The sequence below is a fragment of the Macaca mulatta genome, chromosome 6 (genome assembly GCF_049350105.2).
Source record: "Macaca mulatta isolate MMU2019108-1 chromosome 6, T2T-MMU8v2.0, whole genome shotgun sequence".
In the NCBI taxonomy this organism is placed as follows: domain Eukaryota; kingdom Metazoa; phylum Chordata; class Mammalia; order Primates; family Cercopithecidae; genus Macaca; species Macaca mulatta.
In genome coordinates this window covers 66493032-66517272 of record NC_133411.1, presented here as the reverse complement: position 1 = coordinate 66517272, position 24241 = coordinate 66493032, and the positions used below count along the sequence as shown (strand labels likewise).

General features: G+C 37.5%; 1 protein-coding gene and 1 long non-coding RNA gene across 3 annotated transcripts in view; one reads left to right on the top strand and one right to left on the bottom strand.

Moving 5' to 3' along the window:
• Positions 1–24241, bottom strand: part of RAB3C (RAB3C, member RAS oncogene family) — a 293717-nt gene that overhangs the window by 170034 nt on the left and 99442 nt on the right. The gene's annotated exons all lie outside the window — the stretch shown is intronic.
• Positions 1937–13613, top strand: LOC114678793 (uncharacterized). Its single transcript, XR_003730331.2, has 2 exons — positions 1937–2055; positions 13227–13613. It is a non-coding gene; the product is annotated as an uncharacterized LOC114678793 (long non-coding RNA).

The window sequence follows — 24241 nt, the reverse complement described above, 5'->3', positions numbered from 1 at the left end:
GACTTGAAATCAGAGATTCTTTCTTGGTAAAAGGCTCAGTTCTTCTACAAGCCTGCTCAGTGACTTGTGGGAGGTCATTTCATCTTTTTACTTTCCTCATTTGCATAAAGATGTAATTAAATTACATATTTTAAGGTCTCATTTGGTTCTAAAGACTCCTGAGGTTAAGGTTTCTTAAAGGAACTGATTTCTGGGGAGAATTTACATTAGTACAAACTATTAGTGCTCCCAAAGAGCTGTTTAGTACATTGATTTTTACAGTTTTATAAGTTTAGTGTAGTGATGCTCAAATTTTATTATGCATCAAAACTTGTTAACAGGGGGAAATTCCTGGGCTCCATGATTAAAGACATATTCAGTAGGACTGGGTGGGCATGGGAATCTGAGCTGTTAGTAGCCCTCAAGGTAATTCTCATGTAGTTGCACTTTGAGAATGGACTAGTAGCTTGAAAAAAGTAAAACAATTTCTCCAAATTCTGGTTTAATCCCTGGTAAACTGTCATAATAGGGTATTAAGGCACAATAATAATTCCAAATAAAAACTTGCTTTTCATCAGAAATATGATTACGAAAGAATAAACATGGCCGGTGGCTCATGCCTGTAATCCCAGTGCTTTGGGAGGCCGAGGCAGGTGGATCACCTGAGGTCGGGAGTTCGAGACCAGCCTGACTAACATGGAGAAACCCTGTCTCTACTAAAAATACAAAATTAGCCATGTGTGGTGGCTCATGCCTGTAATCCCAGCTCCTTGGGAGGCTGAGGCAGGAGAATTGCTTGAACCCAGGAGGCGGAGGTTGCAGTGAGCCAAGATCGTGCCATAGTACTCCAGCCCGGACTGGAGTCTCAAAAAAAAAAAAAAAAAAAAAGAATAAACAAGATGTTATTCATCAGGATAGTCCAACAACTTTGGCTGCCAAATATAATTTTGGCTGCCACATATAATTTTGGAAGAATCCCTTACTTCTTTTATTAAAAGTTATTTACATTTCTTTTCATGGAAGTCATCTTTAATTACTTTATATCCTGAGTATTCATTAAACCAATATATAGGTTGCCTTGTATTTTTTCATCAAAAATTGCTGGTTATAACTTATACTCACTATCCAGGTTATCATCAAGTCCATTCCAACAGGTTCCAAAATTTTGCAGCATGAACCTATTTTTGTTTGATAAAGTGTGTAGATCTAAATATCAAAAAGATTAACTGAAAATGTATAAATATTAGTAGTTCTCTCTGGAGGGTTTGTTTAGAGGTAGGTTTAGGTTTCTGTTTATTCTTCTGTATTTTCAAATTTTTCTACAAAGGCTATTGTATCTGTTATCATCTTTCTTTTAGAATGAATAAAAAGAAAGGAGAAAGGGAAGACAACAGGAAAAGGAGGAGGAAGGGAGAAGAAGGAAATGGAAGAGGAGGAGAAAAAGAAGGATGTGTGTGTGCAGGAGAGAAAGAATGAGAGAGACAGAAAGAAAGGAGAACGAGAGACTACCTGGCAAATACTGTAACAGAGACAATACAGGAGGCTGGCAAGACGTAGGTGTGTAGGTGCCTGGAGGAAATCAATAGTTTTTCAAAGAAAGTAATGTTTAGAGTTGAGCCTGTCAGCAGAAGTGGCACGTAAGCTTTGTAGGGTAAGAATAGCCTAAAGTGCATGAGGCATGAAAGAAAATGGCCTGTTTGGGATCTAAAAGTAGTTTGCATGGATGAAGCACACACAGCCTATATGATGTTTAAACTGTGGCTTGAAACCCACTAACAGGACAGAAACTCTGTGAAGTGGGTCATGGACAGCATTTTACAAATTAATAGGCTATAACAGAAACTATGAAAGTGAATTACACATAAGAATAAGTGCCAAATTTTGTGAAGATTTTCATGTGTGTCTGTGAGTGTGTGTGTAAATTAGATCATGTAATAAAATATATATTTTTAATTGTAGGTTGAGGTCAGAAAAACGTGAAGCTGTTGCCGAGGCCTGGGAAGTCATGAGCGCTCCATGCAGGAAAATGGCAGGACCAGATTGCATCTGACTAAAAGACATCACTTGAGTTCTGTGGTAGGTAGAATGATGGCTCTCCAAGGGGTCTACTTTCCAATCTCCAAACCTGTGAATATTACTTTATATGGCCAAAGGAATTTCATAGGTATGATTAAATTAATGATCTCACAATGAGGGGATTATCCTACAATTTCTGGATGGGCTCAATGTAATCACAAAGGTTTTTATAAGGGAAAGGAGGAGGCAGGAGAATCAGAGAAGAGGTAACAACAAAAGCAAAGGTGAGAAAGAGATTTGATGAGATGCTATGCTGTTGGCTATGAAGGTAGAGGAAGGGGCCATGACCCCAGGAATGCAGGTGGCCTCTCAATGCCAGAGAAGGCAAAGAAGTGGATTCTCCCCCTGGAGCTTCCAGAAGGAACACAGCCCTGAAGACCCATTTTGGACTTCTGACTTCCAGAACTGTAAGATAATATGTTTGTGTGGTTTCAAGCCACTACATTTTTGGTAATTTGTTACAGTAGTAGGAAACGAATACACATTCCATAGGAATGGATTTGCTTCAGGAAGCTAGAAGCTTAAAAATAAAGAGAGGCGATTGCAATATCCTGGGGAGAGACGATAAGTAAACTAAAGTATAATTGGAAAGGAAACTCATCTTCAGAATGTGAAAGATTCTGAAGGTATTTCAAAGGTAAAACTGATAACACCTGAAGAATAACAGAATTTGGAATGTGATTAAAAAATGAACTAGGCCAGGTGTAGTGTCTCACACCTATAATCCCAGCACTTTGGAAGTCCGAGGCAGGTGGATCACAAGGTGAGGAGATCGAGACCAACCTGGCTAACATGGTGAAATCCCATCTCTACTAAAAATACAGAATTAAAAAATTAGCCGGGCGTGGTGGTGGGCGCCTGTAGTCCAAGCTACTCTGGAGGCTGAGGCAGGAGAATGATGTGAACCAGAGAGGCAGAGCATGCAGTGAGCTGAGATCGCACCACTGCACTCCAGCCTGGGTGACAGGGCGAGACTCCATCTCAAAAAAAAAAAAAAAAAAAAAAAAGGAAATAAAAGATTTTTAAACCAGAGTACCTCAAAAGCTATCTCCTTTCAACTATTTGGAGGTCTATCCATAAAGGAGGAATTAATGACAATGTTACTATAGCATTTCTTCTTGCCAGGATCACCAAACCAAGTGTTCTCAATTTTTTCCTCAGTAGCATGATTGTGAAATGGTTCAAGACCTCGAGTCGATTTCCTAGCCAACTGGAACAGACAGGAATATCTATTTTTAAATATGTGTTACATATTTTGAATACACACCTATGCATCAATTAATCATATTAAAAATCCTCACAGGGAAATAATAATGATGTTTTGCAAAGTGGTTCATAAAGTACAATCACATTATCACCTAACTTGATCTTAGACAAACTTTGCAAGGGAACACACAATGAATATTATCTTTGCTTTGCAGATAAACAACTTAGGGCTCTGAATTGGGAGGACATTCTCGAGCTTATCTATCAGATCCACAAGTTAATTGTGTTTCTAAACAGAAATAGAAGTCTTAGACTGAATGTAACTTATTTGGTATTTTAATAGAATTCAAACTCAGTTCATGGAATTAATATGCACACACACAAACTGCATTCTTTGCTTCTCTCCATCCCCCTCATCACAGAACATGAAAATGTAAAGTATCAGGATGCTTTGGATTTTAATATTAACTGGAAGTTTCATAAAACTAAATCATATGAAACACATGCAAAGCACTGCTTTTGTCTTTTAAAGTATTGCCATTAACTTGTAAGATAATATTCAGAAAACATTTCCTCAGCACTTACTACCAAGTGTCATGTGCCATGCTGACTCATTTAAAAATTGAATAGATGGCATCTGCCTTTCAATTCAATTCAAAAATGGAACAGACGCGGGGCATTCCAAGATGGCTGAATAGGAACAGCTCGAGTCTGCAGCTCCCAGTGTGATCTATGCAGAAGACGGGAGATTTCTGCATTTCCAACTGAGGTACCTGGTTCATCTCATTGGGACCAGTTGGACAGTGGGTGCAGCCCATGGAGGGCGAGCCGAAGCAGGGTGGGGCGTCGCCTCACCCGGGAAGCGCACGAGGTCAGGGGATTTCCCTTTCCTAGCCAAGTGAAGCTGTGACAAACTATCTGGAAAAATGGGACACTCTCACCTAAATACTATGGTTTTCCCAAGGTCTTAGAAACTGGCAGACAAGTTGATTCTCTCCCGTGACTGGCTTGGTGTGTCCCACGCCCACGGGGCCTTGCTCACTGCTAGCACAGCAGCCTAAGATCAAACTGCGAGGCAGCAGCCTGGTTGGAGGAGGGGCGTCTGCCATAGCAGAGGCTTGAGTAGGTAAACAAAGTGGCAGGGAAACTCCAACTGGGTGGAGCCCATCTCACCTCAACAAGGCCTACTGCCTCCAGACTCCACCTGTGTGGGCAGGGCATAGCTGAACAAAAGGCAGCAGACAACTCTGCAGACATAAACCTCCCTGTCTGACAGCTCTGAAGAGAGCAGTGGTTCTTCCAGCATGGCGTTTGAGCGCTGAGAATGGACAGACTGCCTCCTCAAGTGGGTCCCTAACTCCCATGTAGCCTAACTGGGAGACACCTCTCAGTAGGGGCTGAAAGACACCTCATATAAGTGGCTGCTTCTCTGGGACGAAGCTTCCAGAGGAAGGATCAGACAGCAATATTTTCTGTTCTGCAATATTTGCTGTTCTGCAGCCTCCGCTGGTGATACCCAGGCAAACAGGGTCTGGAGTGGAATTCCAGGAAACTCCAACAGACCTGCAGCTGAGGGACCTGACTGTTAGTAGGAAAACTAACAAACAAAAAGGAATAGCATCAACATCAACAAAAAGGTCAACCACACCAAACCCCATCTGTAGGTCACCAACATCAAAGACCAAAGATAGATAAAACCACAAAGATGGGGAGAAACCACAGCAGAAAAGCTGAAAATTCTAAAAATCAGAGCACCTTTTCTCCTCCAAAGGATCACAGCTCCTCGCGAGCAACGGAACAAAGCTGGATGGAGAATGACTTTGATGAGTTGAGAGAAGTAGGCTTCAGAAGGTTGGTAATAACAAACTTCTCCAAGCTAAAGGAGGATGCTTGAACTCATCGCAAGGAAGTTAAAAACCTTGAAAAAAGATTAGGCGAAAGGCTAACTAGAATAAACAGTGTATAGAAGACCTTAAATGACCTGATGGAGCTGAAAACCATGGCATGAGAACTTCGTGATGCATGCACAAGCTTCAATGGCCAATTTGATCAAGTGGAAGAAAGGGTATCAGTGATTGAAGATCAAATTAATGAAATAAAGTGAGAAGATAAGTTTAGAGAAAAAAGAGTAAAAATAAATGAACAAAGCCTCCAAGAAATATGGGACTATGTGAAAATACCAAATGCACATTTGATGGTGCACCTGAAAGGGATGGGGAAAATGGAACCAAGTTGGAAAACACTCTTCAGGACATTACCCAGGAGAACTTCCCCAACCTAGCAAGGCAGGCCAACATTCAAATTCAGGAAATACAGAGAACACCACAAAGATACTCCTCGAGAAGAGCAACTCCAAGACACAAAATTTTCAGATTCACTAATGTTAAAATGAAGGAAAAAGTGTTAAAGGCAGCCAGAGAGGAAGATCGAGTTACCCACAAAGGGAAACCCATCATAACAACAGGAGATCTCTTGGCAGAAACCCTACAGGCCAGAAGATGGTGGGGGTCAATATTCAACATTCTTAAAGAAAAGAATTTTCAACCCAGAATTTCATATCCAGCCAAAATTAGTTTTATAAGTGAAGGAGAAAAAAAATCCTTTACAGACAAGCAAATGCTGAGAGATTTTGTCACCACCAGGCCTGCCTTACAAGAGCTCCTGAAGGAAGAACTAAACATGGAAGGAAACAACTAGTACCAGCCACTGCAAAAACATCCCAAATTGTAAATACCATCGATGCTAGGAAGAAACTGCATCAATTAACGGTCAAAATAACCAGCTAACATCATAAGGACCAAATCAAATTCACGCATAACAATATTAACCCTAAATGTAAATGGACTAAATGCTCCAGTTAAAAGACATAGACTGGTAAATTGGATAGAGTCAAGACCCATCAGTGTGTTTATTTGGGAGACCCATCTCACGTGCAAACGCACGCAGGCTCAAAAAAAAAAGGGATGGAGGAAGATCTACCAAGCAAATGGAAAGCAAAAAATACCAGGGATAACAGACATTGAACCAACAAAGATCAAAAGAGACAAAGAAGGTCATTACATAATAGTAAAGGGTTCAGTTAACAATAAGAGCTAACTATCCTAAATATATATGCACCAAATACAGGAGCTCCCAGATTCATAAAGCGAGTCCTTAGAGACCTACAAAGAAACGTAGACTCCCACACAATAATAATGGGAGACTTTAACACCCTACTGCCAATATTAGGCAGATCAACGAGACAGAAGGATAACAAGGATACCCAGGACCTGAATTCAGCCCTGCAACAAGCAGACTTAATAGACATCGACAGAACTCTCCACCCTAAATCAACAGAATATACATTCTTCTCAGCACCACATCGCACTTATTCTAAAATTGACCACCTAATTGGAAGTAAAGCACTCCTCAGCAATTGTAAAAGAACAGAAATCACAACCAGCTGTCTCTCAGACCAATCAAATTAAAACTCAGGATTAAGGAACTCACTCAAAACTGCACAACTATAGGGAAACTGAACAACTTGCTCCTGAACGACTACTGGGTAAATAATGAAATGAAGGTAGAAATAAAGATGTTATTTGAAACCAATGAGAACAAAGACACAATGTACCAGAATTTCTGGGACACATTTAAAGCAGTGTGTAGAGGGAAATTTATAGCACTAAATGCCCACAAAAGAAAGCAGGAAAGATCTAAAATTGACACCCTAACATCACAATTAAAAGAACTACAGAAGTAAGAGCAAACAAATTCAAAAGCTAGCAGAAGGCAAGAAATAACTAAGATCAGAGCAGAACTGAAGGAGATAGAGACACAAAAAACCCTTCAAAAAATCAATGAATCCAGGAGTTGGTTTTTTGAAAAGATCAACAAAATTGATAGACTGCTAGCAAGAGTAATAAAGAAGAAAAGAGAGAAGAAACAAATAGACACAATAAAAAAATGATAAAGGGGATATCACCACCAATCCCGTAGAAATACAAATTACCATCAGAGAATACTATAAACACCTCTATGCAAATAAACTAGAAAATCTAGAAGAAATGGATAAATTCCTGGACACATACACCCTCCCAAGACTAAACCAGGAAGAAGTTGAATCTCTGAATAGACCAATAACAAGCTCTGAAATTGAGGCAATAATTAATAGCTCACCAAAGAAAGAAAGTCCAGGACCAGACGGATTCACAGCCGAATTCTACCAGAGGTACAAAGAGGAGCTGGTACTATTCCTTCTGAAATTTCTAATCAATAGAAAAAGAGGGAATCCTCCCTAACTCATTTTATAAGACCAACATCATCCTGATACCAAAGTCTGGCAGAGGCACAACAAAAAAAGAGAATTTTAGACCAATATCCCTGATAAACATTGATGCAAAAATCCTTAATAATATACTGGTAAAGCAAATCCAGCAGCACATCAATAAGCCTATCCACCATGACCAAGTTGGCTTCATCCCTGGAATGCAAGGCTGGTTGAACATATGCAAATCAATAAACATAATCCATCACATAAACAGAACCAATGACAAAAACCACGAGTATCTCAATAGATGCAGAAAAGGCCTTCAACAAAATTCAACAACTCTTCATGCTAAAAATTCTCAATAAACTAAGTATTGACAGAACATATCTCAAAATAATATGAGTTATTTATGACAAACCCACAGCCAATATCATACTGAATAGGCAAAACCTGGAAGCATTCCCTTTGAAAACTGACACAAGACAAGGATGTCCTCTCTTACCACTCCTATTCAACGTAGTGTTGGAAATTCTGGCCAGGGCAATCAGGCAAGGGAAACAAATAAAGGGTATTCAATTAGGAAATGAGGAAGTCAAATTGTCCCTTTTTTCAGATGACATGATTATATATTTAGAAAACCCCATTGAATCAGCCCCAAATCTCCTTAAGCTGATAAGCAACTTCAGCAAAGTCTCAGGATACAAAATCAATGTGCAAAAATCACAAGCATTCCTATACTCCAATAACAGACAAATAGAGAGCCAAATCATGAGTGAACTCCCATTCACAATTGCTACAAAGAGAATAAAATACCTAGGAATCCAACTTACAAGGGATGTGAAGGACCTCTTCAAGGAGAATTACAAAGCACTGCTCAATGAAATAAAAGAGGACAAAAACAAATGGAAGAATATTTTGTGCTCATGGATAGGAAGAATCAGTATCGTGAAAATGGCCATACTGCCCAAAGTAATTTATAGATTCAATGCCATCCCCATCAAGCTATCAATGACTTTCTTCACAGATTTGGAAAAAACTACTTTAAAGTTCATATGGAACCAAAAAAGAGCCTCCGTTGCCAAAACAATCCTAAGCAAAAAGAACAAAGCTGGAGGCATCACGCTACCTGACTTCAAATTATATTACAAAGCTACAGTAACCAAAACAGCATGGTACAGTACCAAAACAGATATATAGACCAATGGAACAGAACAGAGCCCTCAGAAACACCACCACACATCTACAACCATATGATCTTTGACAAACCTGACAAAAACAAGAAATGGGGAAAGGATTCCCTATTTAATAAATGCTGCTGGGAAAACTAGCTAGCCATATGTAGAAAGCTGAAACTGCATCCCTTCCTTACACCTTATACAAAAATTAATTCAAGATGGATTAAAGACTTAAATGTTAGACCTAAAACCATAAAAACCATAGAAGAAAACCTAGGCAATACCATTCAGGACATAGGGGATGGGCAAGGACTTCATGACTAAAACACCAAAAGCAATGGCAACAAAAGCCAAAATAGACAAATGGGAACTAACTAAACTAAAGAACCTCTGCATGACAAAAGAAACTACCATCAGAGTGAACAGGCAACCTACAGAACGGTAGAAAATTTCTGCAATCTACCCATCTGACAAAGAGCTAATATCCAGAATCTACAAAGAACTCAAACAAATTTACAAGAGAAAAACAAACAACCCCATCAAAAAGTGGGCAAAGGATATGAACAAGACACTTCTCAAAAGAAGACATCTATGGAGCCAACAGACACATGAAAAAATGTTCATCATCACTGGTCATCAGAGAAATGCAAATCAAAATCACAATGAGATACCATCTCACGCCAGTTAGAATGGCAATCACTAAAAAGCCAGGAAACAACAGATACTGGAGAGGATGTGGAGAAACAGGAATGCTTTTGCACTGTTGCTGGGAGTGTAACTGAGTTCAAGCATCGTGGAAGACAGTGTGGTGATTCCTCAAGGATCTAGAACTAAAATTACCATTTGACCCAGCAATCCCATTATTGAGTATATACCCAAAGGATTATAAATCATGCTACTATAAAGACACATGCACATGTATGTTTATTGCGGCAGTATTCTCAATAGCAAAGATTTGGAACCAACCCAAATGTCCATCAATAATAGACTGGATTAAGAAAACGTGGCATATATACACCATGAAATACTATGCAGCCATAAAAAAGGATGAGTTCATGTCCTTTGTATGGACATGTATGAAGCTGGAAACCATTATTCTCAACAAACTATCACAAGGACAGAAAACCAAAGACTGCATGTTCTCACTCATAGGTGGGAATTGAACAATGAGATCACTTGAACACAGGGCAGGGAACATCACACACCGGGGCCTGTTGGGGGGGTTGGAGGTTGGGGGAAGGATAGCATTAAGAGAAATACCTAATGTCAATGATGAGTTGATGGGTGCAGCAAACCACCACGGCACATGTATACCTATGTATCAAACCTGCATGTTGTGCATATATACCCTAGAACTTAAAGTATAATAAAAAATACAAATTTAAAAAATTGAACAGATGGGAACTTATGGGATAGTGGGATGGACCGGGGTGTTGAGCACATCCAGGAAAGCCTCCAGATGCCTGTGACTCTGGCTTTTCATTCAGAGGTTCTGCCCGTGCATAGACTAGAATTGGCATGCCATCAGGCAAACATTTATTGAGCCCTGCATGTTCTGGTCACTGGGTTAGGTAGTGGGTTTACAGAGACATATGTATATGAAAAGGTACTGTACTCAAGGGCTTAGAGTCTAATAGAGGAATGTGTGGGGCGATTTATGTTGGACCATCTATGGTAGCTTTTGCTGAATAGAAGTAGTCACTTGGAGTCACTGTTCAATTTCTTAGCTCTACCTCTTGGCTGAATTAGTATCTATTTTAGTCAAAGAACAGTAAATAAAATATTATAGTTTTCTGTTACATTTGGGTAAAAAGAAGAAAAAAGTGATGGTTTGTATCAAACAAGATATATTATGACCTATTTCTCATAGTTTGAAACCAAAAATGTTTATTCCCAGGTTATATTATAATTTAAATTCCTAGTCTAGGTGAATTGCAAAGTTTTAAGAAATTTTATATATATATACAATTTCTTAATTATATTTCCATAATTAAATTTATATAATTATAAATTTATCTTAATTATATTTATATAATTTATATAATTGTATGAATATAATATATATATTTATTATATATATAAATATTTTGAGATGGAGTTTCACTCTTGTTGCCCAGGCTGGAGTGCAATAGTGCGATCTTGGCTCACTGCAACCTCTGCCTCCTGGGTTCAAGTGATTTTCCTGCCTCAGCCTCCCGAGTAGCTGGGATTACAGGCATGCGCCAACACGCCAGGCTAATTTTGTATTTTTAGTAGAGAAGGGGTTTCTCCATGTTGGTCAGGCTGGTCTGAAACTCCCAACCTCAGGTGATCCACCCACCTCGGCCTCCCAAAGTGCTGGAATTACAGGCGTGAGCCACCATGCCCAGCCAAATTATATTTGAATCTCTAAAGGATTATAAAATTTTAGGTGCCAAGGACTTACAACCATTGTCTAAATACTTTATTTTGGAGAAAGTAATTGAAAAAGGAATATAAATGGAAAAGCAATTCCAGAAAAGTTGGCCCAAGAAGAATCCTCAAACACAGGCATTGATAGGGAACTATCTGGGGGTGGAAGTGGTGGATATTGATGCTTACTTCTATTTGAATGAAGTGCTATTACCACCTCAATGCTTACTACAGTAAAAATGATGCATATGGGTCAAAGGATCAAGAGAAAATGTAACATTCTAATTGTCATAATGTTTTTCCCACTTAAATTTAATGTGTCTTGGTGGTAGTTGGCTAAACTTTATGCTTAACATCAAAATAAAATCCCAACTACTGGCAAAATATATCATTACCTATCCTTCTGATTTATTTATAAATATGAGGTCAGTCTATTCTTTGTTCTTTTTTCCTGAACATTATTTTCTTCCTAGCAAATATGTATTTGCATTTCTGGTTAATAGTATACTAATTCATTGTTTTTAATAAATGCATTATTGAAACATTTGAACAAACAGTGAATATTCCATTAGCCAAACTTTGAGTTTATAAAACACTGAGATAAAAAGGGACATGGCTTTATTTTAATATCTATTTAAATTGCATATAAAACCTTATTCTTTCATTGCTGCGACTATACATACTTTAGGCTTTTAAGTGTCCAACCATCTGGAACTATTTTCATGCCAGATGTATCAGAAAAGAACCACTGTGCGGCAGGCTTACTCATCCTCGGGTGTTCTGACCTTGAAGAAAAAGCATCACTTTATTGCTTTAGCTGAAGTCTAGACTGTGATCCCCTGGTCTAAAATATGCTTGGGTCCATGAATCTTCAGAACACAATCACATTTTGTGAAGGGAAGAATGGAAGATTCACTTATGATTAAAGGACAAGAAGACCAGTTCCACACACTAATCGAATCACGGTATAAATATGATTTATTTGGTGTATTTTTTCAGTGACATCACAGGTGAGCAGAAAATAGATAAACTCTAGTCCAAAAGTGCATTCTGCAAAAAAAGTATGTTTTGAGATCAAACACCCACTTGTATTCATTGCATGTCGGGGTTCTAGGTACAGTGCACAATGAAGCCATGCTTCCTGCCTACCAGAAGCTTTCAGTAATATGACATTATTATGTATATTCCCTGAAAAGACATTTTGTACCAAGGCTGTTACATCTCAATCCCAGTCAGTGTCTCTCAGACAGTCTATTACGCCTGGTAATTACCCACATTTTCTCCTTCCAAATAGATGTTTTAATTAGTGGATTTAAAGATTGTAAAAGTGTTTTGGCTGGTTTCTCCTTATGTCTGTGTCAATGTTGAGAAAGAAACATCTCTTCTTCCCTTTCTTGCTTCTTTCCTTGGCTTTTCATTTCCTGTGAATTAAACCAATATTTATCCAGCAGACACCTCATCTATATGTCTCCAACACTCTCCAGTTGTTAATCTCTTCTCCATTTGGGGAAAGAAAACTCAGCCCACTTATGAACAAATGCAGAAGAAATTTCATTATACACTCACCCACAGCCTAAAGACTAGATTCAGTAAGACAAGAGTGGGTGTGGGAATCTGTACTTTTAGTAGCCCTACAGGAAACTGTGATGTAGGTGCACTGTGGACCTCATTCTAAAAATGAACTAGTGGCTTGAAAGAAATAAAGCAATGTATTCTTTTTCTTTTTGTAACTGGAAATTGTGTGAACTATCATAATGTGTGGGTTTTTGGTACTTAAATATATAGTTCTTAGTAATAAGCAGATATAAAAGTGGCTTAAGAGCAACTTATCACAAAACATGAAAATCTTCTGTAAGTTATCATCAATGATAGCCTCTTATGATCAATTGCTACACTTTTTAAATGTGGCAACTGGATTTATTTGTTATTACAAATCTTATTAGTTATATCACTATATTATAACCTAACAGAACTATAATAAGAAGAAATATTAATGATCTCCACTTAACTATACATCCTTCCTTCATCTTTCATGCCTTTCTATAGTCTGCTTTTTATTTCTTTAACTACAAAGGCAGCAAAGAACCTTGTGCCATTTCTTAGTCTAAGTAGAAAGTAGACCTGACAGTTTCAAGTTTTTTACTTTCCAGAGGCCTAAGCTGCTGCGAAAGAAGCTGGATTGCCCTGTTGGAGAGACCATGTGAAAAGATATGGAGAGACAGAAAGACCTAGAGACTGCATGGAGGAAAATTAAAGAATCCAGCTGACAGAAATCTGTGGCACCAAACATACAACCCCAGTTAGGTTTTCCAGCCAACACCAGCTGTCTAAGCCACCCCAGCTGAGGTATCAGACATGTGAGTACAGAAGCCATTTTGCACATTTCACTCCAGCAGACATCATGTGAAGAGAGATGAATTCTCCACACTGTGTCCTGTCCAGTTTTCTGACACAGGAAACCATGAGAAGTAATAAAATATTTTAAGCCACTTAGTTTTGGTATATAGTTTGTTACACAGTAATAAATAACTGAAACAGGAATGAATTCAGTTACCATTGTTTCACTTTTTAAACTAAAATATTTTAAAATGAGAAAACATTAAGACCATCTCAAATGGCTATAGAATTCTTAACTAGAAGCACCTATTTTTAATGCCAAGAACTGGGTCATTCAGGTCTATATAGCTTTTCCTGTTGCTTCTCAATAATCTTATTTCTTCCTCTAGAGAAAGGTATAAATTTTAAAAAGTCATTCTCTTGGGAGGAGGCATTTTGGATGGATGCCACTATGCATAACTCTAGGTATAAATTGTAAAGCATTTGAGAGGAGTTAGTGAGCCATATATAAACTTCAAGATATCTCCCCTAAGTATTGCTTCACACACTGGGCTTTTGCTAAATATTGAGTGACAGAGTATTAGACAAGAATTTGATCTGGAGTGCAATTTGTCTATTACACCACTTAACACTAAGCAGTTTACTTTAATAGTCATCTGAACAAGGAGAAGAGTTGTATCCTCTCAGGGCTTTGAGGAGAAGTTGAGGAGGCTGTCAAGAATAACAGCCTGAACAGAGGACATTTCCACCCCGCTTAACTTGTGTCAAGAGAATGAATGGAAGGAGGAAAGGCCATGATTCTCTGTAAGAAATAATTTTGCATCTGCTCTCCCACTAGAGAAATGGATAATCAAGCCTTATTGTCTTCACCATCAGGCACGGCAACACTGATTTTAACAACCCCCACAATCCAAATCTTGGAACGGTCACAACCAGAAATTAACCTAGGGCATACACTTTTTTTCTTCAACAAAATATCTATGGTAAAAATAAATAAATAAATAAATAAATAAAAAATAAAAAAAACTTATCTTGAGCAGAATTACTTCATGGGATGCTCTCTAAATTATCTGTTTACAAAATAGACATCTACATAACTGCAATATTTAAATTGCTGTAGGATCTCATCCCTAAGCCAGTTAAATGTTAGGAACTCATTGTGAAAATTACCTTCACTTTTATTGTCTGTTGTGAAATACTGTGTTGGCACTAGGGAGCAGGATAAATTGTCCATACCAAATCTAAATTAAGAAAACAATATTATCTTCGCATAAGAGGTAGTATATAGTAATGATTAAGAGTTCAGGTTCTGGAGTCAGATTTTCTGACTTGAATTCTGGTCTCGTCTCATAGTAGCCATGCTACCTGTGAAAAGTTACTTCTATCTCTCTAGGCTTCACCTTTCTATTGAGAAAAATGGAAATAAAAATGGCATCAACTTCATAGAGCTTCTGTGGGGATTAAATGAGAATAAACTTTGTAGAATGCTTAGCCTAATACCTGGCACAGAGTAAAAGGTCAACAAATGTTAGCTATTTCTAGTCCCTATTATGGAGGATGTATATCCAACTCACTACCAGGTGTTAAATTATTGAGGTAAAAATTACAAAAAAGGCAAAATCAAATCAAATACATGTTTGACTTCACAAAAATCACTACTGGATCCATCAAGAGACCATTTCTACTGATTTTCTAATTAGTATTAAGGTGTCAGTATTAATAATCAAAGATACACAATATCCTTATAAAGTTTAATCTGTAATCAACTCCTACTCACAGATTCAAAGGCCAAAGAAAAATCAATAAATCACACAAAGTAATTAAAATGGATTGCAAAGTGATATAGAAAACAAGTCTTTCCTGATCTTTCTGTAGAATCTATGGCCTGAGAAGACAGTAGAAATGACATGTTCTTAGAAGAGTTGAGGAACTAAACCTTTTGAATGGATTGTTACTTTATGTAAAGGCTTCATAATTTAGTGGCATAAAACGGTTGGCGTTCAAAAAGTGGCATAGACTGTGCCCTGAATAGAATCAGAAGAGAAGATTGTCTATAGATCTCATAGAGGTCAACTCATTGTCAAAAATTTAAGTATGAAATTTAGAGTTGTCTTTGACCTATTCCGGGTCCTGGAAATGCTACTACTTACATTAAAGAGTAAGCCAGGGAGAGGTAAGATTATGCCAGGGTACACATGGCTGCCATAAGCAACATGCTCGTGGGTCAAATACCTTCAGCCAGCCAGACTTGAGCTATGAGGAGCATCTCATATGTAGAAGATGGAAAAGAAGTGAGTGGGGAAAAGTCAATGAAGTCAATAACATCTTTATGAGATTCCTTCTTTATGGGTGTTCTGGAGAAACCATGAGAACAATAAACAGGTTATTAAATATCCATACCTCTTGGCACCAAGTAAAATGATTTTTGGTATTATATAGAAATAAACATTTTGGCCTCTCTAAAGCATTTACCAGAATTAATTAAAATAGTTCATATGTTGGAAATATCATATTCATCTAGTGTCTAAGATGGTTAATGGAGGTTGATAGAGAAAGAAATGTGGAATAAACCAAATAAAATTTTAGCAAGTACATTCAGGGACTTAGCTTACAAATTTTTGATGGTCTAAGTCCAAGGCTTCATAAACTGAAGAATACAAAATAATACAGTAGTGACTAGAAAGGATACTAGTGTATCTAAATGCCAAGTCATATTATTTCTGTAGTATATTTTGAGTGCATCTTACATGTAGGATCAACTGCACTAACATTTAGATTAGGCTCATTATATTAAATGTAATTTATGCCAATATTAAGCTACATTCTCTCTAGGTGGATTGGGTCTTCTTGTTTTTTGCCTTGTGTCTCACTTTATGCCACATTCATATAGGCCAAAATTTATTAGGTGCGATTTGCTAACATTCATATAATTAATAGTTCCTAAGCACAAGCAAAAAAAATGTCCACTCCCCCACCAAGCAAATTATCACTGAAATGTTTACTGGGTTTCTTTACTTGCAATTACTTCTGTTGTTGTTTTTAGTCCACAATTAGTTACCTTCATTTTTAGCACTATTCTAGCTAATTCATATCTGAAAAGAAACAGTGTCAAGGAAGAAATCAACTTAAATGGAACTATCCTCCAGCTGTCTACCATGCACTAGCACTAGAAATAGAAAATAAAACTTGGTTGAAAATGAATTCTGGCATGGTTCCCTCTCTTTTAAAACTTGGCATAAAATATGATTTGGGGGAATAGATGCACATTTTGCGAAGATAGCAGGTTATTTTGGTATCTTGTGGGTGGGCAAAACAAACCACAATCATTTCTAGAAGGGCTTCAACTCATGAAGATGGATAAAATGATCCTGTTCCCAATTAACCACTAAAAGAAACACAGATGATTACATTGTCTTTATTATTCACTGGGGAGCTGGGTGGTTGGAATTCTTAGCAAAGGAAAAAGTCCTTGAGCTCTAGGTCACTGAGTGAAATCACTTCGAGGTTTAAAATGGAAAGTTTTTCTTTTTTTCAACTCTATTTGAGGGTAATTGGGCTTGTATCAAAATTGGTAGCATTGTTGGGGAGATGTTATTAAATAGGCAAAGGCTTCTACCCTCCTCCAAGGGACTGTGTTAGTGGTCAATGGGCTGGACAACTGGATGGGTCAAGAGAAGACCCTGCTACCTATAAATTTATTTCAAAATTAAAGTTATTGATGAGTCTGTCCTCTCTTTTACCCCCATTTGATTAAGAGAGCTGGCTCTAAGAATTAACTTTGCGTGTGTGTGTGTGTGTGTGTGTGTGTGTGTGTGTGTGTGTGAGAGAGAGAGAGAGAGAGACACACACACACACACACACACACACAGAGAGTCAGAATTAGAGACGGCTATAGAACAAAGGGCAGCACAGATAGCAACAGGACTCACAAGCCATAATCAGTCATAACAAAATTAGTGGTTAATATTTTTATTAATTATACCTAAAATGGGAGACATTTAGAAGCAACTGTTGCTAATCTGTTCCTAGAGAAGGAAATGTGGAACAAACTGAGCTAATAAACCAAATAAAACTTTAGCAAGTCTATTCAGGGACTTAGCTCATAAATTTTCAATGGCCTAAGTCTAAGGCTTCATAAACTGAAGAATACAAAATAATACAGTAGTGACTAGTGTATCTAAATGATGAGCCAAACTATGTGTTGTTTGGGTATTTGTCTTTTACCCCTTTTGTCTCTCACTCTTTCCTATCAACTTTGACCCCACAGGTCACTCTACAAATGCCATGATATTTCTCAACTTCTTCGTGCTGCCTTAAATTATTGTACTTCCTGCCTCCAATAGCATCCAATGCTATTAACCTAATTCAGACTGTCATCACTTATCACCTGGATTAAAGCAGCATGTCCTAATTGGTCTTTCTAATTCCAGTCTTGTTTCCCTCTAATTCACATTTCAGTCACAGGCATCTTCATAAATTACATATCTAATCATGTCACCTGCTTTTCTTTTAAAATTATTTCCTGCATTTTAAGTATAACTTTTCTAGCATAGCTCACAATAACTTAATTCCTTTGTATTCTATGCTACTGCCACATTGAACTATGCTTCCATCTCTGAAAGGCGAACACCTTCTGTATCTATGTTTTTTCCATATGCCTGGGATTTTATTTATACATAGAATCTAAGCCCTGAGAGAACAGGGAACTTAGTGAATGTATTCACTATGGTATTCCCATTTTCTGAGCTCCTAGAGGAATGCTTAGCTCATAGTAGATACTCAATAACAGTCTGGTAAGTGTGCCAACTAAATGAATGAATGATCAACTGTATTAGCTTAACTAATGTTAAGTTGAGCCAGTTCTCTTAGAGAAGAAGTTATTATCTGTTGCAGGCTGAAAAATACCCCAATGATGTCCACATCATATTTCCTGGAACCTACGAATATGTGGTCTTATTTGGGAGAAGGAAATTTGCAGATATAATTTAGTTAAGGATCTTGAGACGGGGAGTTATTCTGGATTTTCTGAGTGGGCTCCATGTAATCACATAAGTCTTTATAAACGGGAGACAGAAAGTTAAAGACAGAAGATGCTGGGTTTGAGGATAGAGGAAGAGGCCATGAACCAAAGGATGCAGGCAGCTTCTGGACGCTGGAAAGCACAAGACAGGAGATTCTTCCTGGAACCTCCAGAACGAATGCAGCCTAATAGATTCATTTTAGACAGCTAACCCCAAGAACATAACATAATACAGTAGTTTTCCCTTATCTGAGGGAAATATGATCCAAGACCCCCCAGTGGATGCCTGAAACCATGGATAGTACCAAACCCTATATAGAGAGTCATCCTTTGGTATCTATGAGGGATTAGCATGTATCTGTATGTGTCTCACGAAAGTTAGGGTCAATAAAGATTCTAATCGCATTTTCTTATTAAACATAAGCTCGAGCATTTATCTTTTCAAGTACAAACTGCCACACCAATATATTCAGTAATATATTATCAGTAACATATTGTAATATATTCAGTAATATATTATCAGTAACACATTGTGATAATCTGTAACAAACATTTCCCAGTGGGCCTCTAAAACAAGCAAATAGCATCACTGTCTTTTTTGACCCAGGAGCCTACATGCCAAGGTAAAATCTTCCCTAATGCATGCAGCCAGCCAAGGGCAAAAGTAGGATTGCGACTCCTGGTCACCAATTTGTACAATGATATCTTGCTGTGATGACTTCTGATGCCCCAGAAAGCCAGGTAATTGTTTTATTTGGCAGTGCTATTCCTGCAGACATTGCCCTTTCATTAATTAATACTCCCCTCCTACATGAGCTGCTAAATTCAAACAGGCCTGAAGAGGGCCTTCATTAAGAAGATCCTTAATCTTTTTCCAATGAACCAGCCTGGATTTGGGGTCAGGTAAGAATGTTCAGCTAAGCCACAGCCAAAAAAAAAGACACTATACACATCCTAGAGCTGCCCACTTACTTGGCCTGATAGCCTACTATCTGTTGCACCCTATGACCTAAGTTGGCATTCCAACTGAGGCCTGTAGATCTCTAGGCTGCCTCAAAAGAAGAAGTGATGAAGAATGCTTCTGTCAATCCCAGGTCCTGTTCCAAAATTAGGTTGATTCCAAAACCTGAAGAAACAGAGCTATTCCTCAGTATCCATGGAAATTGGTTCCAGTACCTTCCATGGACACTGAAATCTGTACAAGCTCAAATCCCTGGTATAAAATGGCATAGTATTCACATATAACCTATGTAGACCCTCCTGTATACTTTAAATTATCTCTAGATTACTTATAATACCTAATACAATGTAAATGCTATGCAAATAGTTGTTATATGGTATTGTTTAGAGAATAATAATAAGGGTAAAAAGTCTGTACATGTTCAGTGCAGATGCATGTTTTTCTGGATATTTTCAATTCATGGTTGGTTGGAGTCATGGATGTGGAATGCACAAATACAGAGGCTGGCTGTACTATATTTTTCCTATACATATCAATGATAAAGTTTAATTTATAAGTTGAGCGTAGTAAGAGATGAACAATAATAATAAAATAGAACAATTATATCAATATGTCAGCATCAATACTCTTGTGCTTTGGCACCATTAGATTATTAAGTCAAATAAGAGTTACTCAAATGCAAGCACTGCGATATTGGGACAGTTGATCTGATATCCAAGGTGGCCACTATATTACTAACAGGAGGGTAGCGTATGCAGTGTGAATAGTACGGACAAAGGGATGACTCATGTCCTAGACAGGATGGAGTGGAACAATGTGAGATTTCATCACACTACTTAGAATGGGATGCAATTTTAAATGTATGAATTGTTTATTTCTGGAATTTTCCATTTACAATTTTTTAACCATGGTGGACCACAGGTAACTGAAACTATAGAAAGTGCAACCATGGATAAGGGGGAACAACTATACATTTGTGTTTTTTAAGCCATTAAGCTTGTGGTACCCTGTTACAGCAGCAATAGGAAACCAATACATCATCCCCATATTTCCAGTGTTCATGTGCCTATATGCAGATATAATGAAAATGCAGAAATATACATAACTGGTTCCACATACAATTCTAAGTGGTTTACAAAAATGTGTATTAAAAAGATAATTTTATTTTTAAACAGAAAAATAACAAAAAAGAATTGCAGACCAGGAGGAAAAGTATATAAGAAGAATGAAGCCAGGAATTCAAATTTAAATTATTATCCAAATCACATATTTTCAAGCTTTAAAATTTATAAAAGTGGGCAAAAATTTGTCTATATGCTTTTCTGTAGCCAATGCAAAGAGATATACATAGTGTAAAGCTATATAATATTCAATATTTGGGTCATAAAATAATAAACCATGCTCATGAGAATCACATATTCCTGGCCCTGAGAACAGAGAGAAATTCCTCCAGTAAATCTTCATTTCTCAAAGTAGGCTGAAGGCATAAAAAAGATAATTCAGTAAACGCAAAGAGAGAAAATATCCACTTTAGGCAAGGAAACATCATTTGTTGCACATTTAATGATGTACAGAACACTATAGAGCTAAGGAAAGTGCTAGTTGATAATACAGTCCTTTGTGTTATAATTTTGCAAACTTGCAAACCGTCAGGAATATGTTGAGTAAATCCCCAAATCTTGAGAAAATATATGGACTCATGGAAAGGTGATCCTGGAATGATCTCAAATGCTCTCAGTCATTAATTTAAATTCCCTCTCTTACACTTCCCTCATAATAGTTATGTACCATACAGTATGCAGCTTGATTTGCAGAGAATTACAATTCAGTGTAGCAGGAATCAACAATCTTTGGGTTTCTCAGTATTTCCGAGAAACCTTATAATCTTATAATCTTAAATTATAGATTATAAGATTATAAATCTTATAATCTTAAAAACTGTCTTTTTTCTTTTTTTTAAGACTGAGTCTTGCTCTGTCGCCCAGGCTGGAGTGCAGTGGCGTGATCCTGACTCACTGCAAGTTCCGCCTGCCGGGTTCACGCCATTCTCCTGCCTCAGCCTCCCTAGTAGCTGGGACTACAGATGCCCGCCACCACGCCTAGCTAATTTTTTGTGTTTTTAATAGAGACGGGGTTTCACCGTGTTAGCCAGGACGGTCTCGATCTCCTGACTCCATGATCCACCTGCCTCGGCCTCTCAAAGTGCTGGGATTACAGGCGTGAGCCACCGCGCCCAGCCAAAAACTGTCTTTAAATAATAATGCCTCAAGAATGTCTTTTTCATTCTACCTTAACACAGTGGCAGTGGCAAAATGACCGATGTACAAAAAAACTATTTAACGATATAATGAATAAGAGTCGACCTTACTGCCACTCTCATGTTCAGTCACATAAGCATATAACCTCTAAGTAGTTGATTCATATTTTCTTTCTAACCTTGACCTGTCTTCCTGAGTTTTCTGTCTAGCTCACTTGACATCACCATTGTCATGTCTGCAGTCCCCCTACACTCAATATCTTCCAAACTGAACCTTCACCTGCCTCACCTCAACCATACAAATGTTTCTCTTCGTGACATATCACTTCTTGATAATGCCATCATCAGTTACAAAAGCTTGAACTTTGGAAACCTTGTTTTCCTCTTTGAGCCACCACTTTCCTTTTGACCCACAGCTAATCAGCTGATAAATCACAAAGGTGCTTCCTTTGCACAACCTCAACTCTGTTCCTTCCCTTCTTCCAGCGTTATCCCAGCTACAATTTGCTCACTTTTTCATTAACTTATTTTCCTAATCAATCTGCCTCTAAAAGAAGGTCATATGAATCTTCCTAAAATATCCCAATCTTGCTTAAAATCCCTAGTCACCACCCCACCATTTCCTACTGAACTAAGAATTCTTTCCTAGTCTAGTATTTATAGGCCCCATGTTATGGCTTCAAGTTCCATCTCTAGCTTTTTCTTTTACGTATCCTCAATTCCAGCCACTATTCCCAAATGATGATTCCCAAATACAAATGATTCCTCTCTCTTCACTGTGGCTCAAGGCAGTTCATAATAAAGATTTGTTCTGACAACTATAAACTTATTCCTGCAGGTAATAGAACGGCAAAAGTAAAAAGTATTCACTCAGGTGTTCTATGCTACTTCATCTTCATTTTTGTGAGATTGCTTAATGGTAGCCATTTAAATGTTAATTTCCCTCATGGGAACAAAAAGTACTTCACCACAATACAAATTTTCCTCTGGTGTAATTGCCTGTCCAATTTTCCAAACTGATATTCTAGTTTAGTACCAGTTTCATTTCCTTCTTTTCAAGGATAACGCAGATCTTCACACTGGCAATACCACAATATTCATCTGTAATGGTTGTGGATGTTCTTGATTGACCATGTTGTGCACCTTGAATAGATGCAGCTTTTATTTGTCAATTAAATATTTTTTAAATGAAATAAAATAAACATGGGAAGCAGTGCCTCACTATTTCCTGCTTTGGTCATGTCTTTTTTGATACTTTTAATCTGTTTTAAGGATTAGAAACAAGTAAGCCTTGATATAAATAATATTTGCATAAACAGCATATATTTCTTCCTGAACATAATCAGTTCTCTATTGACGGACCCATTTTCCCACAAAAATTAAAAAAAAAATGTTTTTTAATAAATTTTAAAATTAGCCTTTATTCCATTAAGATTTATGTACTTGCTGTTTAAACAGTTGAGTGAAGCAACTGGGGATGTGGTGGACTGAATAATAGCCCTTTACTGAAGTCCAAATCCAAATCCCCTGAACCTGTGAATGTATTAACTTATAGTGCAAAAGATCTTTAGAAGATGTGATTAAGGGTCTTGAGATGAGAAGACTATCTTGGATTATCTGAACAGGCCCAAAGTAATCACAAACCCTTATAAGAGGGATACTGGAAGGTCAGAAGAGAAGGAGATGTGCTGATGGAGGGAGGAAGCGGCCATGAGTCTAGGAATGCAGAAAATCTCTACAAGCTGGGTAAACACAAGGAAACCTATTCTCGTCTAGATCCTCCAGGCGGAATGAAGCCCTGCCAACACCCTGACTGTCATCCAGTGGGACTGATTTTGGACTTCTAACTTGAGAACTATAAGATAATATATTTGTGTATGGTATGCCATAAGTTTGTGGTGATTTGTTATACCAGTAGAAAATGAATACAGAGGATAACTAATATGTTTTCCCTAGTAAGTTGCTGAGCAGTTTTTTGTTTTTGTTTTGTATAACATACAAGTGTCCAGATCATTTTATTTTTACAATTCACTTCAATAATGCCACATGCAAAAAGCACAGATTTCTGAATCATTCTTGATCTGGTTTCTAGGCAATATAAGCTTTTCTCCTTCACTAATGGCCTTGCAAAGCTAATTATTTTTTCAGATTCTAGGATCTCAAAGGAAAGTTCAATGGCCTAATTAACAAGTAGCTAAAGTGTTGGTATTGTTTATGGGGTATCTCATTTTTTTAAAAAGGGAAACTTCTGAATCCTCATTCAAAAATTAACTCCTTCCCTTTCTTTAATTCTCTTATTTGTTGTAAATTAGTGCCACATTTCCCTTACTACCATTCATTAACAAGGTTGATTTCCCTGTTTACTTCAGTTTATAAATTTTGGCCCTCAATCATTTAAAATATTCAAATGGAGAAATTTTAGATTCCCAGAGAAACAAGCAAAAATTAGAATGACACAAAATCTGCTGACAAACTGAACCTCTAAAAGAAAGAGCATAGAACACACTTCTGCGCTGAAAATCAAACAGTACATTACCTAAAGGATATGTTTACTGCTCACTGATTCTGAAGAAAATACTGCCTCTGCTTA